This window comes from Trachypithecus francoisi, unplaced genomic scaffold (assembly GCF_009764315.1).
Source record: "Trachypithecus francoisi isolate TF-2019V2 unplaced genomic scaffold, Tfra_2.0 Lachesis_group17, whole genome shotgun sequence".
In the NCBI taxonomy this organism is placed as follows: Eukaryota; Metazoa; Chordata; class Mammalia; order Primates; family Cercopithecidae; genus Trachypithecus; species Trachypithecus francoisi.
In genome coordinates, this window is record NW_022681462.1 from 10,546,578 (window position 1) to 10,565,806 (window position 19,229).

Genomic DNA, 19,229 nt, shown 5'->3' on the forward strand with positions numbered 1-19,229 from the left:
AGTTTCTCTTTTAGGCAACTTCTAGTTCAACTAAAAAGTGATTATACCCTTGAGTTATTCTTTTTTAAATTACAGGCCCATAAGCATTGCTTTTCATCCTTGGCAAAAATTAAAAAGTATCAACTTAAAATGTAAAAGCATCTCTATCTAAGAAACAAGTTTAATAGTTTACAGTATGTGGCAATTTGAGTGTGATGACTACTTCCAAGCTCTGTAAGCATTCATTAGCTTAGTTTCCTCCCGTTAGCTTGCAATAAAAATAATAATATTTGCCATTTAGTAGGGGCTTTTCACCCTCAAAGTGCTTTACAGCCATCAAGTGGTTTATTTATTAATAATCTATGTTTCTGCTTAATAAACTAGGTTTCTGTTTACAATCAAAGGGAAAATGAGAAAGTGTTCTGCTTACAATAAGTAAAAGAGTTGCTAACAGACTATCAAATTATGTATTTATTTTGCCCTACCCATTATTTTAAAATAACTTTCTCTTAGCCAATTAAAAATTTCAAGGTCCTAGGCAATGAAATAAAGCAGTCTGTTTCATGTCTGTTTTTCTAGTTTGAAAGGAAGTAGGTAATTTTCAAAGTTTTTACCCCCTCAATTTATTTATGCAAAAGGAAACTTGGTTTCAGATACTACAGATTAGACACCAAAGAGATTTATCTATTTTCATTTGTGTTTATAAGAACATAGCAGATCCATGCTAGAGGTAAGGAAGCCTCTGGAACCCCTAGGGTATCAGCTTAAAGGCCCTGGGTTCTATTCCCACCTGAGTGGGAACCGTAAGCTAATATTTTAAAGACCTAAGGCCTCCAGGACATTTGAATTTTGCTTCTTGGGCTCTGGCTTTAGGGCAGTGGTTGGATGTGGGCAGGGGTTAGCCTGGCCCCAAGATAGGTAACCTCTACAGAAGAAATCGCATAAACTGGCATGGGGGGTGGAGCTTAGATGACACCTATAGACTCAGAAATAAGGCCACTTCCTATAAAACCCCACACTGTTTTTCAAATTGACCTTCTCCATCCATGATATTCTGTTCCCTGAAAACTAATGTTTAGTTGAAACTACTTATGATTCTATTTTGACTTTACCATCCAGAGTTCTCATGAGGAACATTTGAAATGTTGCAGGTTTTTGGAGATTTCTTTGAAGCAGCACAGAATAAAAGGAAGATAGAAACTGGTTTACACAGAAGTTTAAAATGGCTCATTGTCCTGCAACTTAAATACATAAATACAGGAAACATCAGAAAGCTTCAACACATTAGGAAACTGTTCTAGTCATGCCCTGTACTATCTTTTAAGGCTTATAGGTAATTATGATAATAAGAATGTTACCAGGCCAGGCGCAGTGGCTCACGCCTGTAATCCCAACACTTTGGGAGGCCGAGGGAGGTGGGTCACATGAGGTCAGGAGTTCAACACCAGCCTGGCCAATAGGGCAAAACCCTGTCTTTACTAAAAATACAAAAAATTACCTGGGTGTGGTGGCACACGCCTGTGGTCCCAGCTACTCAGGAGGCTGAGGCAGGAGAATCGCTTGAACCCAGGAGGTGGAGGCTGCAGTGAGCCGAGATTGCACCACTGCACTCCAGTCTGGGTGACAGAGTGAGACTCTGTCTCTAAAAAAAGAAAAAAAAAAAAATCACCACACATATTACCTTATGTGTGGTGATACTTTATAATCTTTACATTATTTATATACATATATTTTTCCATTTAAGCATACTTTCTTTTCACATTGATTTCGGCTTGTTTGCTCTTTAATATTTTTTGTTGTTTTTCTTCTAACTGATAAGAACGGGGTAGGGTAAACATCACCCTAGCATGTTTGCACAATGCTGCCTTGTTATAATTAAGTGTATTTTTCAAAGGTCTCTAAACCAGTCATAGAAAGTTGCTCAGAGCTAAGCTTGGAATGTTAAAGTCTGATCTTGCAAGCGAATTCTCTCAAACACCATAATAACCTGAATTTTGGGCATTTAAAAATAGGCACACATGAAACATAAACTCTCCAAGAGGATTTCTGTTTTACAAAATGATTTGGTGTGCCTCCCACTCCTTATTTATGCGAAGAATAGATGTGTTCAAAGTTAATTTTGGTCTTTTTAATGGTTGAACAGAAGCCCTGGAGGCAGAAATAGGACTTGTGATTCACCTTCAGTTTAAAAGCGCTAATTTCTGCCTTCTGGGTGCCTTTATAACAACTTGTCCCCATCTTTGGCATCAAAAAGCAACTTTCGAGTGAGAGGGGAGGAAAGGATAGAGGGAGCCAGCCCCCTCTCCCAGGATACAAGCCTCCCTTCTGACGCCGTCTGCGAAGGAGGCTGAGAGAAACAATTTGCAAAATATCCACAGGCGGGACAGAGGTGGAGACGCACCAGCATTTAACAGCTCCTTCTGAGAACACCCACTGAGGTCTGTCTCCTCCCACGGAGGGCCTTAACTCACCTTTACCATCCCTGTAGAAACAGAAGACTAAGTAGGTAAGGGGACCCACCTCTCTCTCTATAAAAAGCCATTTGCTGCCTCATCCCTTATCTCTTTCCAAAGACAGCAGTCATAAAATAGCATTGCAAAGTTGGGCAGGAATGGGAACAAAATTGCAATTCAATTGCTTTTTTTTTATGTTTTGTAAAATAATGGCAATAAATTAAATAATCAAAATATTTAGCTCTACCAGCTGGCTTCTGCCACTTGTTCAGTGACTTCTTTTCATGAGGAAGGTTGCTTTACATACCAATAGGTGTTTTAAAAATTATCTCAATGTGTATTTAAATGTGCTGCACCATGAAGGTCTTCTGGTTTTTTTCAGTTGAAATTAATATTTGCTAATAAAAGAACTGTCAGGTCTTTGAAGTAAACATTCATTGATGTACCCAAAAGAACAGAACATTGCCAGTTTTTATTTGCTTGGTGTCCCTCTGCCAGAGTCAGTCAGTTACCCAGCAAGGCTGCAGCTCTGGCCACAGCTGGACATCAAGCTCAAGATATGATGAAGAGCCACCTCCTTGAACAAGGAACATAGAATATTGAATTAATTCATTTCACAAGCCCTGTATGCTCCTCGCAAAAACAAAGACACTGTGTGGGCTGGATTTTGCATTTACTCATAAAGTTTAAGGTGTTGGCTATAAGAATGACTGTCAAAAGGCGATTGCAGCATAACCCATGAGAATAAAGTGGGGAGACTCCGGAGGAAAAACTCAATCTCACACCTACTACATTTTCATACCTATTTCAGGCATAAATGGATTCTAAAATTTTGTGGCTTTAAAAAAAAAAAAAAGTTCTGTGAATGCAGCAGAAACTGCAACATTAAAACATTTCAGTGTGGAGATCTGGAAGCACAAATTGGATTTTGGAGCTGACCTGGGCATGTTTATGATCACAGTCTAAATCAAACATCACAGACTGGATTATCAGCCAGGAGCAGCGCCCCTGAAGGTCCCTGTGTTCTGCCATGCGACAGCTTTGCCTGCACCTCAAGTTCTCTTCTCAGGCCTTCTCTTCTGCCTTTGCATTCCTATCTCAGGAAGACCCATACAATAATTGAAAAAACTGAGATTTTGTAATACTTTTCAAGGATTACCAAGTCAATTACTGAGAGGGAGAAAAATAAAAAGGTAACAGTTGAGCATCGCATGCTAGGGCACATTCAATTCAAACAGCTCCCAGGGAGTTAAAATTCTCTCTATATGGTGAACAGTGTGTGCTTACATGTCACTGGCAAGCCCACAGCAGTCTAAGGTAATATTTTGGTCAGCAGGTGTAGACCCCAAATGAACAGTGGCTTAAGACCTGGATTGCAAGAGGCAGGCATGTGCTGAAATTAGAAAAGCATTCTCAGGCTATTATTTAACATTCTACATATGTGAGATACAGAATCAAAGAATGAGAATTATCTTAAAATCCCTGCTAAAGCAGGGCCTGCTTTCTCAAGGCAATCTCAAGCTTTAGTAGTTCAGACAGATTCTCTAGCTGACAATTAATATTAATGGGTAGATTTCACAATGTGGCATTATCACACGGGAGATGGGTGGGCACACCATCTGGGTTTTGGCAGGTATTAGATGTAATCAAAGGGATTACTTGGCTCAGGGAGAAATAGAAAACCTTGGGTTTGTTTAGTCTCTTTCCTCTTTTGTTTGGACGCAGCTCTAGGTGTGCTTAACTATTTTCCCCCTTGTTCTTTATTTGTGGTCGGGAACATCTCCAGGGGAAAACACAAAAACAAAAAGAGATGGATGGACAGCCCGCAACGATAGCTTGGATATGGAATCCTGGCCCATTTTCCCTTTTTACATAAAACTCACCAAAAATTTATTGAATGCCTACTAAGGGCAAGGAGTCTTGCCAGGACATCTCAGCTGTAGGGCAATAAGATGTCAGCACTCACAGGTCTATTTCTGGATGCTTTAGAATAGGTAAAAGGGTATGCTGAATCTCCAAGGAGAATATAATATTTCTTGGTCTATCTTTGCCCCTTGCCCACCATGTACCTCTATACACACACACACACACACACACACACACATACACACACACAAATGTTACCTGCAAGATTAAAAGGTGGATGCTAAAAGGTAGCATCCACCTCAGATTTTAGAAAACAGTCACATAATTGAATTGCGTATTGGAAAGATTCAATACACTAGACCAAGGAACCTACAAGAAGGTATACGTGCTTATTTTCAATAAAAATAAATGGAAGTCACTGATTGGTTTACATTCTTGGAGGAGATAGGTGACAAGGCATTCCTGAGGCACCAGAACCCTGATGATTGCTGCTGCAGGTAACTTGTGAATTTTTTTTTTTTTTTTTGAGACGGAGTCTCGCTCTGTCGCCCAGGCTGGAGTGCAGGGGCCGGACCTCAGCTCACTGCAAGCTCCGCCTCCCGGGTTTACACCATTCTCCTGCCTCAGCCTCCCGAGGGGCTGGGACTACAGGCGCCTGCCACCTCGCCCGGCTAGTTTTTTGTTATTTTTTTTAGTAGAGACGGGGTTTCACCATGTTAGCCAGGATGGTCTCGATCTCCTGACCTCGTGATCCGCCCGTCTCGGCCTCCCAAAGTGCTGGGATTACAGGCTTGAGCCACCGCGCCCGGTCAACTTGTGAATTTTACGTTCAACTTTTGCTCTGATGATGAGTGAGAAGTTGGCTTGCCACCAAGAAATTTCAACTCATGAGAAAAACACTTCTAATCCCCCAGTTTCCCTACCCAGGACTGTCTTGCATCCCACAGATAAACACCACCCTAACACACAACGATACTGCCATTGTTTCATATTTATCACATACCCAGAGAAAACAGCAGTAACATAACCTCACGCTGGATGGTCAAGCTTGTGCAGACACCGGCCCTCCTCCACGCCTCCTCCTGAGCACACAAGACCGCAAAAGATCCCAGGTTCCGTTAAAATTGTTTCTGGTGGAATGATCTTGTCCCAAGAACTCAAGGTGTGGGATATATATACTTAGCCACTTAATAGATGACAGTGATTAGTCCCAAACTTTCTGTAACGATAGATCAAAGATTGAGCAGTCCCATTCGCATTGTAAGGACCTATTTCATCTTTACCTTCTTTCTCATGCTACTTTACTCCACACGCAGGGCACCCCCTAACCATCTCCCCAAACAGACAAAACAAACTCAGCTGGCACCACTTTTTCTTTCCCAGCCCACCCCCCACACCTAGTTCCAGGATCTTTTAGGGTGGAACAGGCACATGCTCCATGCCTTATGGGAATCTTTATAAAATTTTACGGTCAACAACATAACTACATATTCAAGTGCTCAGATCAACTTGAGCCCTTAAAACTGCAGGGCCCACTACAAAACCCACTAGCCACATGTGACTACCTAAATTCAAGTTTATTAAAATTAAATACACTTTAAAATTCAGTTCTTCAGCCACACATCAAACGATCCACGGCCACGTGTGGCTAGTGGCCACCATATTGGCCAGTGGAGACAGAACATTTGCATCATCCCAGTAAACTCTACTGGACTGCGGGACTAGAGCGTGCCAGGACACGAGAGAAGAGAAGTTTTCCTGGACCCCTGCAGAGCTGCGCTTGGAACAGCCAGGACCAAACAGCTCACGAGTTTGCAGTCAACCTAAATGGGTGTCTCCTCTGCACCCGGGACACCCAGGCCCTATAGCCTTTAAAATAGAGAATCAGGGCAGTGCTGCAAAACCTCCACAGTGCGGAATTCCGGGCTAATTCTTTACAGAGGTATGGAAGAGGACGAAAGCTTCCCGGGCAGGCCTTTGGGGTCGTCCCCACGCAGGCGCTTGTAGCCACCCCAGCTCGCGCCCGCCGGGCTTTGGGGTGTGAGAGCCGAGACCGGAGTCGGGTGAATGCCTGGTCAGAGCCGCCCGCGCCCCGCGGCCTCTCTCCTTTTCCTTTAGCACAAGGGCGAGCAGCGCAGGACAAAGACTCGGGCGGCAGCTGCCCGGTTCCGCGCGCAGGAGCGGCCTCGGCCACCCGGGGCGCCGGCCGCCTCCACCGCCCCGCGGGGGAGGCCCAGCGTCCGCCTTTGTCTGTGCCGCCGCTGTGGGCCGGGTCTGCAGGAAGCGGGCGCCATCGTGCGGTCTGAGCTGGACACTGCGCCCCCGGAGGCGCGGAGGCGCGAACCGCCAAGCGTGGCTCCAAGCTCCGCGGGAACGTTCGTTGGTGTCATCGTGGCCGCGACTGCTTGTACTGTTGCGGTGCGTACTCTTTTGTATACTAAGTGCTATGTGAACACAGAACCACTTTTAATAAAGGCAACTGAGCCGGCGCCAGCAGAAAAAGTAGAAGAAGGTGGACAGACTTGTCTATGTACAATGAATAAAAATACCATGATCAAGAATATTTGGTGACGTAGTTGCGTGGAATATATCTGGAACGTCACAAAATAAAGTGGTTACCCTACCTGCCCTGGTGACCTAGGAGAGTAGCTCATGACTTGCTTGACTTTTGTACCATGTGCACATATTACCTACTCAAAACCAAAGCATTTAACAACTTAAAGATATATTTAATAAAATGTATCGGCCAGGCGTCTGGCTCAGCCTGTAATCCTAACACTTTGGGAGGCCGAGGCAGGAGGAGGAGATCAGCCTAGCCAACATGGCGAAACCCCGTCTCTACTAAAAATACAAAAATTAGCCTGGCATGGTGGCAAACGCCTTTAATCCCAGCTACTCGGGAGGCTGAGACACTAGAATCTCTTGAATCCGGGAGGTGGAGGTTGCAGTGAGCTGAGATTGCACCACTGCACTCCAGCCTGGGCAACAGAGCGAGACTCCATTTCAAAAAAAAAAAAAAAAAAAGTCTGCGGTATGTACCATATGCAAATGTTGCTGGAGCCAAAGGTAAGTAAATGCCAAGTCCCTGCCTTCTGGGGACCCTGAGTACATGAACAACCCACAAGTCACAGAAACGAAATTAAACCATGTTTCAAAGGATGCTTGGTCAGGAAGAGGGTTTTTTGTTTTGTTTTGTAATTTTGTTTTTAGATTGAATGACCCAGTTCAGCAGGTGAGGCTTTTGCAGTCTCAGTGAGGACAGAAAATGTCTTCGTTGTCCTGACTCCGTTGGCCAAACTCTTCTTACCATAGAATAAATTCCTCTTACTATGTTTGTCTCAGAAAATGCTCACCCCGGAAAGATAACACAAAAGTAGCATTTACCCTCTGGCTTATTTTAGAAGCCATGGGTAGAGTTGAAGCTCTCAGAAATGATGCTCTGTCTCCTTCCAACCCAATCTTCTCTCCTAAACACTCCACCCCATCCTCTAGCCTAAGTCCAAAGTATTCCAACAAATTTAACCTAGAGCCATGTGCCAAGTTAGAATTGATTACATTTAAGCTACTTCCAATCACCAGAGCCTTGATTCTGTGGCGTATCTGCAGAGTTGGGCCTTGTTGTGGATGGCCCCCCAGAGCATTTAAATCTGGCCAAGGAGCCAAGGTAAATGCACTGAACCAGTGGAGCTCTTCCAGGCAGGCACAGCACTATCATCCTTTTTGTGATCTCCTCCCAACGCCTCCATCAAAGCCTGGTAGAGTACCTGGCACTGTATTAAACTGAACCCTAAACTTGTTATTTATTTACCCTGGAAGTTCTCTGCAGAGTCACAGAAAATGTTGAGGCAGAAAGCTCAGCACTCCTGAGGTTCAGCTGGAAGGAGTATAGGCAGCAGGGCTGCCTTAGGTGCTTAGAGAGTCTCTCCTGATGATAAAGTAGATGTAATCTGCGTGCCAAATGGAAAAAGCTAGAGTCCTAACAGCAGGGAGAGCAAAGGGCTGGGAAAGCCTCCCCTGAGAGGAGAAAATTTAACTCAGCTGGGAAAACATGGCTTTGGCCTAAGAAGGGAATGTGTGTATTCATGTGTGTGCACGTGTGTGTGACAGCAAGCACATGTGTGTGAACATGCACACGTGTATGTGGCTGGGTCTGTGCAGTGAGCATTCGAGAACCGTGTTTCACCTGCCTGCTTGGAGCAGAGCATCTGATTTCGGGATCAGGAGAGCAGAGGAGAGAGAGCTTATTGAGTCACAACCTTTGTTTTTTTTGTTGTTGTTGTTGTTGTTTTGCCATTTCCCAGACACAAAACTGGACCCTTGAGGACTAATTTATAAACAATAACTTCCAAAAATGCAAGACCTAACCCCAGTCCCTATCCTAGATCTCTGATGAACCTCTGAGGCATGAACAGGAGGGGCCTGGCCGGGCAGCAAGAACATTAGTAGCATTTCCCTAGCAGTGGGGAAGGCAGTAGAGATGTATCTCAGACTTGCACGAGGCATGAGGTGGGTTAGCCGGTTTTCCTATTTTCTGTAGAATCAGGGCAGATGCATCCTTCCATGTCCTCTGCTCCTGCCATGAGTTCTGTCTTGGACCTGCCTTGATTGTCCAGGGTCCTGCTTCTGATGGGGTAGACAAAAGAAATCAGGAACAGTAAGGAGCCTACTTCTTGGGAAAATCTGCTCAGCCAACTGGAATGTACTTAGAATCTAAACTGCCCACTTGGGAAGGGGGACTAAGTCAACTTGTAGTGTCCATTTATTGAGTACCCATCGGCGTCCTGCACCATGCTGGGCACTTTCAGGCAGGGTAGCATCTTCCATTTTATCTTATTGGAATTTCTGTGACCCAGTGAGGGTGGCAATGAACCCAACTCCCTCTGTAACTCCAGAGAAGACAGGATGTCCACAGTACAATCCATATTTGGATGGACAGTGTCCTTGCCAGCTGCTTGCCAGTCAGGCCTTAGGCCTTGGTAAGCAAGTAGATGCCTCTTGCCTCAGCTGAGGCTTACTGGCCATGTCAGGAGCCAGAGACATCCTCTAGTTCCTTAACCACCCCCTATACCACCTTCCCTTCTCTCCCCTCAAAAGAGAAGATTGGCGCCATTGGCTCCTTGAGGAAGACTTTGGCCTCCATGTGCGTGTGTGCTGTGTGTGTGTATTTGTGTGTGTGTGTATGTGTGTCTTCCCAGTGGGGAAGCCCTTTGCACTCTCAATGGAGATCCATGAAGCTTCTCAGCCTTGCCTTGGGCTCCCCCTGGGCTCCTGGCTCGCGGGAGACAGAGGTTGGTGAGAATTAATTGTGAAGTGCATTGAGAGGCACAAATGAAAACCAGTCCCGCGGCGGAGAGATTATTACTGTTGGCAATTTGGGTTTTCTAAAATAGCTCTTAGGATATGACTGTGGCAGCCCAAACCCCAGAGGTGAGCTCAAGGCTGATAGATTTTCAGAGCAGCCCCATTTTGCTCCAGTCTCCGGCTTCCCTTCCCTCCAGGGCGGGGGTGAGCAAGGCAGAGTGGGTCGTGGGCTGGGGAGCACTGTCCCCTCCAAAGGCTGCTGATGGGAGGGCAGCTGAAGGCTGACCCCACGTTCTTGAAAGAAGGTCCCCAGACTTCCCGGCATAATTTCCTTCTCACTTCACTGTTCTCTTCCCTGTCTGAAATGGCAGGTGACCTACGAGGGAGCGGTGTGCAAATTGATTTGGAGGCGATCAATGGCTCGGGGCGCGGCCCCGGCTCGCTGCCGTGTCACTGATCCTCTCCAAATCGATTCACACACCATTCCTCCTCAGCACACCTGCCATGTCAGATGGAGAGGGACGCATGAAGTGAGAAGAAAATTACGTGTTCGTTAGGCCGCCGCCACCTCCGCCGCTGCCGCCTCTCCTGTCCCAGCTCCCCACCACGTTCCAGTCCACTACCGCTTGCCTCGCAAGACTGGGGAGCCCTTTTCCATGCACGTGGAGAAAGAACCCAGAGGGTGATGGAGCTGCAAATACTCTTGCACCGACACCACCACACTGACAGCCTCTAACTCAGGCAACTAAAAGTTGGCCCTCTCCATAGCACATGGCTCCCAGAGCTTCTTACTCATTTACTCTCTTCAAATTCCATTGGGGACCAGCTTATAAATAGTCAACTTCCTTGATGGGCCCAGGGTCACTTGATATTTGAATTTCATTAATTTGAATTAATCCACCCATCCATCCCTCCACCCACACTGTCATTCAACAAGAAGTCAACTCTGTGGAATCCCCACTGGGTGTCCAGCAGTGACCACAGCTCAGTCCTGACCCTCAACATCATGAGTCATGACCAGGACAATCTACTCTGGAGAAGACAAAGTATGCTCACAGGAAAGGAAGCAAGAAATTAAATTCACAGAAAGAGTTCTTTAGCTATTTAAGACAGAACTTATTACAGTGGCCAGTCCACTAATCACTCATTACTAGTTGGCTAGGGGCTGAGACGGTGGCACCAGAAGGTGAATACACTGAGACGCTAAGTTTTTTCACAGTAAGACTTTCTCAATGAAGGAAGCAGTGCATTTTACGTTCTGGTGCAAGCACCTCCTGGACTGGCATGTTGAGGCAGGCACGGCTTATCTATTAGTCACAGTGGGCACAGTGCCCAAGCCCCAGGATACACTTAGGGGTTGTGGTAGCCGAATAATGCCCCAACTCCCACCAAAGATATCTACATTCCATTCCCAGAAACCATGGACATTACATAGCAAAAGAGATTTTGCAGATGTGATTAAATTAGGGATCTTGAGATTGGGGAGGTTATCCTGGATTATCTGGATGGGCCTAAAATAAACACAAGGGTCCTTTTAAGAGAGAGGCAAGGAGTCAGAGAAACAAATGTGATGACAGAAGCAGAATTCAGAGAGTCAGAGAGAGATTTGAAGATGTGAATCTGCTGGCTCTGAAGAGTCCACAAACAAAGCAATATGAGCATCTTCTAGAAGCTCAGAAAGGCAGAAGCATTCCCACTTTGTGCCTCCAGACAGAACCAGACCTGCCAAAACGTTGATTTCATTCCAGTGAGACTTCCAATCTCCAGAACTATAAGATCATGAATTTGTATTGTTTGAAGCTGCTAAATTTGTGGTAATTTGGTACAGCAGCAATAGGAAACTAACACAGGGGTCAACAAAAAAATGTTTTATTTTCTTTTCAGAAGAAAAATAAATACATTTTTAGGTCAAAGAAAATGTTCTACCATAAAATCCTAATACATTTCTCTTTATACCAATGCAGTTGTAAAATAGAATTTTTGATTTTTTTATGCTGGGTAGGGCCCACAGAAACAAGGTGCCAAGGGTCCATGGAAGTCCCCATGTAACCGTGCTTTGAGTAGCAGTGATCACAAGGAACCCTTTCCCCACAAAATTCTAGAAGGATGAAAAAGTACACATCTGATATATAACGGAACAACCCATTTGACCCCCAGTCATAACGCAGCCATTCTGTAAATCCTTCAAAAACCAGCATTTTCAAACAGAAGTTAAGTGTGCTAAATTCATTTGCCAAAGTACATCCAAGTGACTTATTTAGAATAAGGGAGGGTGGGTCTGCTTCCTTCTGTCTCATACAGTCTTCAGTTACACAGAAATGGTTTCCCTCAAGATTAGAGGTGTTTCCTATTTATAACTGAGGATTCCTTTTCTCTGAAAAGCTCCCTGGAAGATTTCTGGATGACTTGGAAACCAAATAAACTAAAAGTTTTTAACAATCTTTTAATCCTGCTTTTGTCTCTCTTGAGCCACTGAAATCAAGATTCTTCCACAGGCAGAGAACCAAAGTGATTCCTCCCAGCAAACTCTTTGACTTACTGTCCAGGTTCTGACACATTCCTCTGCCAACAGCAAATAAGTGAGAATGCTTCCAGTGAGCAGTGGCATCTCTTCTCATTTGTAAAAGGGAGTGTCAGACTGAAAATAGTGGCCAACTGTTTTAACCCAAAAAGCAAGAATTTCGGGCCAACTGCAGCCAAGTGGGCTATTCTTAGCTATGCATAGGAGACTGGGAGGTCTCTCTGTGGGTTGTGGGTAGATGGTTCAGGGTTTGTGACTTTTAAATTGCTCTTGAAAATGTTTAAAGATGAACAAGCCCCTGCAGATCACATTCATCATGGACACTTCAATTCTATCGGACCTTCATGGCCCTTCTCAAACATCAACTGGTTTTTGAGATTTCCCACCAATAACTCAGGAATCAATTCGGAATGATTCTTTCCACTCCTGGTCACCCATGACCCTTTTGATCAGTACTGTATTTATACTTGGATGACATCCTGAGTGGCACTTGGATATTACTTTTGCAGAGTCCTGACACGGTCTTCATCCACCTTGAGTTTTCAGAAGTATTTGAGGTGACCGCTTCTTCCTCCTTTTGTTTCTAGACCTCTGTAACACATACTTGCCTAGTTTTTCTCACACGTCACTGGACTTTTTAAATTCTTTACTGATTTCTTGTTCTCTAACAAATCTCTAAGTGTTGAAGTACTCTAGGGTGCTGTTTTTTGTTCTTTTCATTCTCTGTCCACCTCTCTCCCTAGATGATCTTATATGGTTCCATGATTTTATGAACCATGGCTTTATTATAACTGCCAAATGCTACCCACAGCCTGAACCTCTTCTCTGAATTCTGAACTCATATTTCCAACCATTCACTCAACAGCTCCACGTGGATGTTGTGGCAGATTTGTAATGTGTCAGCTTGGCTAGACTAAACTACATTTTTCAGCACTCCCTTTCTTATATGCATGCTTCTTGGCTTAAAATGGGGTTATATCCTGATAAACCCATTGCAAGTAGCATAAATCAAAAATGCGTCTAATATACCTAACATATAGCTACATATACCTACATCATAACTTAGCCTAGCCTAACTTACATGTGCTCAGAACACTTACGTTAGCCTACTTACTTATTTATATATATTTTAAAGACAAGGTCTTGCTCTTTTGCCCTTGCTGGAATGCAGTGGCATGATCAAAGCTCACACTGCAGCCTTGAACTCCTGGGCTCAAGCAATCCTCTTATCCTAGCCTCCTGAATATCTAGAACTACAGGCACCAGCTACCACACCTGGCTTATTTCTTTCTTTCTTTTCTTTGTTATAGAAACAAGGTGTGACTTTTTTGCTCAGGCTGGTCTCAAACTTCTGGCTTCAAGCAATCCTGCAGCCTTAGACTCCCAAAGTGCTGGAATTATAGACATGAGCCATCGTGCCCAACCTACGTTAGCTTATAGCTGGCAAAATCATCTAACACAAAGCCTCTTTTATAATAATGTGTTGAATTTCTCATGTAATTTATTGAATACCATACTGAAAGTGAAAAACAGAATGGTTATATGGGTACTCTAAGTATTTTCTACTCAATATGTATTGCTTTCACACCATCATAAAGTCAAAAATCATAAGGAATTCTGTGTTCTGAATGGGCTGGCAACTTTTTTTAATAGAGTAAAATAAAACTTGTAAGTCAAACCATCAGACATCAGGGACCATCTGCGTATTTTTAGTTAGGATGGGCTACAAAGGTGATTCCTGGGAGATTTTGGAAGGTGGAACAAAAGCAGCATCCACTTTATAGCTCACAGATATTATGGCTGATCTGCTGACTCACTTCATTGGTGTGAAGCAGCAGTTGGGCCTGCAACTGCACTATCTTCCCTGGGATCTTTCTTCAGCTTTTCTGACTCTTGAATCTGGTGTGTGTGTGTAGATCCAGGACAAAGGGCCCCAGCTTCTGCAGGATATATCTGTCTAAGGGTTTTATAAACATATATATATATATGCACATACTATGTATATGTTCTAGTGGTTCAACTTCTCTGGTTGAATTCTTGAACTCTGAGAGATATTGATTTCTAAAAGGCATATCAAGCTGGGTGTGTAGCTCACACCTGTAATCCCAGCACTTTGGGAGGCCGAAGTGGGCAGATCATCTGAGGTCAGGAGTTTAAGACCAACCTGGCCAACGTGGTGAAACCCCTTCTCTACTAAAAATATAAAAATTAGCCAGGCGCAGTGGCTTATGTCTGTAATCCCAGCTAGTCAGGAGGCTGAGGCACAAGAATCACTTAAACCCGGGAGGCAGAGGTTGCGGTGAGCCGAGATTCCACCACTGCACTCCAGCCTCGGCAACAGAGCGAGACTCTAGCTCAAAAAATAAATAAATAAATAATAATAATAATAAGATAAAAGGCATCTCAAACATCAAGTGGCCCAAACAGAATTGTTCCATGACTGCTCCCTAATCTGCTCCCCAAAGTTCTCCCCATCTCTGTAAATGACAGAAGGGAAACTGCAAGTTAATTCACCAATTGGTCCTGTTAGTTCTATCTCCAAACTACATTACCAGGGTAACTGCCTCTTGCCACCTCTACTGCTAAAATTTTTATTCCAGCTACCACCATCTCTTACCTGGGTGACTGCAACAGTCTGTCAGCTACACTCACAGTTTCCCCTCTTGCCCTATTTACAGCAGCCTATCCTTCACACAGTAACCAGAAAATCTTTCTGGATCTTAAATCCGAACCCTTCCTTTCCCCTCCTTAAAACCTTCAATACCAGGCCACATGTGGTGGCTCATATCTGTAATCTCAACACTTTGGGAGACCAAGGCAGGCAGACCACCTGAAACCAGGAGTTTGAGACCAGCCTGGACAACATTGTGTTGCCCAACTCTACAAAAAATACAAAAATTATCAAGATTGGTGGTGTACACCTGCAGTTCTAGCTACTTGGGAGGCTGAAGTGAGAGGATCCCTTGAGCCCTAGAGGCTCAAGTCCAGCCTGGGCAATGGGGTGAGATTCTGTCTCAAAAAAAAAAAAACCTTCAATATCTTCCCACTGCAATCAAAATATAAATCCAGAGTCCTCTAAGGTCCTATATATTTTGACCCCTCATGCTCCTTGGGCCTCATTTCCCTGCACTGTCCCATTTATTTATTCTCTATCTTTAGGCACACGCACTCTCAGACATGCCTGTTCACACCTTGGAGCCTTGGCAGCAGCTGTTCCTCCTGCTTGAAATGCCCTTTCCTCAGGACCTTACGTGGCTCCCTCCTCACTGTTTAGACCTCAACTTAAATGTCACCTCCACAGAGTTCCTCTCCACTCTCACTTTCTCAGTTATCTGAGTAAGGTTTCTACCACATTACTCTAATTTGTCTTTTTCATAGGACCTCATTGTACATGAAATTATCTTATTGATGTATTACCATTTTGTGTTTCTGGAATGTCACCTCTGTGGAATGTAAGATCTTTGAAGGCTGGCAATCTGTCTGGTTCACTGCTATTCTCCAGGAGCAAGAAAGTGTTCTTGCAGGGATTAGAAGCATAATAGGTACCTTTGACTATTTCTTATATTGTTCCCTAACTAACTGGTTCAATCTTTTAACCGTTCCAGTGATAGTTTACACACCTTGGAAATAAAAACCATCTTCAGGAAAGGGAGACCTTACAACTGACACCACAGAAAGACAAAGAATCATTAGAGACTATTCCAAACAACTATACACCAACAAATTTGAAAATCTAGAATGAACTGATACATTCCTGGATACATACAACTGACCAAGATTGAACCATGAAGAAATGGAAAACCTCAACACACCAATAATAAGTAACCAGATTGAAGCTTCCCATCAAAAAAAAATCCCAGGACCTGATGACTTCACTGCTGAATTCTACCAAACATTTAAAGAACTAACACCAATTTTACTCAAACTCTTCAGAAAAATTGAAGAGAAGGGAATACTTCCAAACTCATCCTACAAGGCCAGCATTTTCCTCCTACCAAAGCCAGGCAAGGACATGATGAATAAAGAAAACTACAGGCCAATATTACCAATGAACAAAGGTGTAAAAACCCTCAACAAAATAGTAGCAAACCAAATTCAACAACACATTAAAAAGATTATTCACCATGATCAGGTGGTATTCATCTCAGGGATGCAAAGATGATTCAACATATACAAATTAATACATGATACATCACATTAACAGAACCAAAAACAAAATTCATATGATCAATTCAATAGACGCTGAAAAAGCATTCCATAAAATTAAAATGTTAAAACCCTCAAAAAACTGGATAGAGGAGGAACATATCTCAAAATAATAAAGGCCATATATGACAAACCCACAGCTAACATCATACCGAATGGGGAAAAATTGGAAGCCTTTCCTTCAAGATCTGGAAAAAGACAAGGATGCCCACTTTCGCCACTTTTATTCAACATAATACTGGAAGTCTTGGCCAGAGCAATTAGGCAAGAGAAAAAAAGAAAGGGCATCCAAATTAAAAAGAAAGAAGTCAAATTAGCCTTTTTCACAGACAACATGATCTTATACTTAGAAATGCCTAAAGACTCCACCAAAAAATTGTTAGAACTGATAAATGGATTCAACAAAGTTGCAGGATATAAAATAAACATACAAAAGTCAGCAGTATTTATACGTACCAACAGCAAACAATTTGAAAAAGAAATCAAGAAAGCAATTTCATCTGCAATAGCTACAAAAAATACTTACGAATAAATTTGACCAAAGAAGAGAAAGCTCTGTACAAGCAAAATTACAAAACACGGTTGCAAGAAATTGAAGAGGACACACACAAAAGAGAAAGATATATTCCATGCTCATGGATTAGAATTTAATGCCATTAAAATGACATTACTACCTAAAACAATTTACAGATTCAATGTAATCCCTATCAAAATACATATATATTCTTCACAGAAATAGAAAAAAAATCCTAAAATGTACATGGAACCATAAAAGACCACAAATAGCCAAAAAAAAAAAAAAAAAATCCTGAACAAAAAGAACAAAGCTGGAGACATCAAATTATCTGACTTTAAAATATATTACAAAGCTATATTAACCAAATCAGTATGGTACTGTCGGAAAAAATAAAAGCCAAAAACAATAAAAGAAAAACGGACACATAGACCAATGAAACAGAATAGGGAACCAGATAAAAATTCATTCATTTATAGCCAACTGATTTTCAATAAAGGCACTGAGAACATACAACAGGGAAATGACTCCCTCTTCAATAAATGGTGCTGGGAAAACTCTATAACTATATGCAGAAGAACAAAACTAGACCCCTACCTCTCACCACAAGCAAAAATAAAATCAAATAGATTAAAGACTTAAATGTAAGACCTGAAACTATAAAACTACTAGAAGGGAACACTGAGGAAATATTCTAGGACATCATTCTAGGCAAAGAGTTTTTGTATAAGACCTCAAAAGCATAGGTAACCAAAGCAAAAATAGACAAATATGATTACATCCAGCTAAAAAACTTCTGCACAACAAAGGAAATAATCAACAAAGAGACAACCCACAGAATGAGAGAAAATATTTACAAATTATCCATCTGACAAGGGATTAGTAACTAGAACATATAAAGAACTCAAATGTCTCAATAGCAAAATAAAACCTGAAACAATCCAAATAAAAAATGAGAAAAAGAACTGAGTAGATATTTCTCAAAATAATATATACAAATGGCCAACAGATATATGAAAAAATGCTTAGTATCACACATTATCAGAGAAATGCAAATCAAAACCATAATGAGATATCATCCATCTCACCCCAGTTAAAATGGCTTTTATCAAAAAGACAGGGAATAATGGATGTTGGCTAGGATATGGAGGAAGTGGAACCCTCATACACTGTTGGTGGAAATGCAAATTAGAGCAGCCACAAAGGAAAACTGTATGGAGGTTCCTCAAAAAACTAAAAATAGAACTACCATATGATTTAGCAATTTCACTACTGGGTATATACCCAAGAGAAAGAAAATCAATATATCAAACAGATATCCGCACTTCCATGTTTATTGCAATGTTATTTACAATAGCCAAAATATGGAATCAACCTAAGTGTTCATCAGTGGATGAATGGAGAAAGAAAATGTGTTACATATGCACAACAGAATATTATTTAGTCATCAAAAAGAATGAAATCCTATCATTTATGGAAACATGGATGGAACTGGAGGTGATTATGTTAAGTAAAACAAGTCAAGCACACAAAAACAAATATCTCATATTCTCACTCATATGTGGGAGCTGAAGCCAGACAGTAGATTGGTGGTTACCAGAGGCCAGAAATGGTCAGAGGGGTGAGGGGCAGATGCAAAGAGGTTGATTAATGGGTCCAAATAAACATAGAAAAAACAAATTAAAAGTCTGATAAAAGAAATAAGACCTCGGCCGGGCACGGTGGCTCAAGCCTGTAATCCCAGCACTTTGGGAGGCCGAGACGGGCGGATCACGAAGTCAGGAGATCGAGACCATCCTGGCTAACACGGTGAAACCCCGTCTCTACTAAAATATACAAAAAATTAGCCGGGCGAGATGGCGGGCGCCTGTAGTCCCAGCTACTCGGGAGGCTGAGGCGAGAAGAATGGCGTAAACCCGGGAGGCGGAGCTTGCAGTGAGCTGAGATCCGGCCACTGCACTCCAGCCTGGGCGACAGAGCGAGACTCCGTCTCAAAAAAAAAAAAAAAAAAAAAGAAATAAGACCTCATGCTTGATAGATTAGTAGAGTGACTATAGTTTGCAATAATCTATTATATATCTCAAAATAGATGGAAGAGAATAACTCAAATGGCTCTAGCATAAAGAAAAGACAAATGTTTAAGGTGCTAAATACCCCAATTACACTGATTTGATCTTTACAAATCATACGAATGTATTAAATTATCACATGTGCCCTGAAAATATATACATCTATTATTTATCAACTATAAAAAATATGGAAAGTGCTGCATGGTGCCTAGCAAAAGGCTAGGAACATGGGTGGCAGGTTCTCAATAAAATTCATCTCAGACAAGAGTGGTGGTTGCAACATAAATCACTGTTCAGAGCCCTCTGTACCCCAAGTCTCC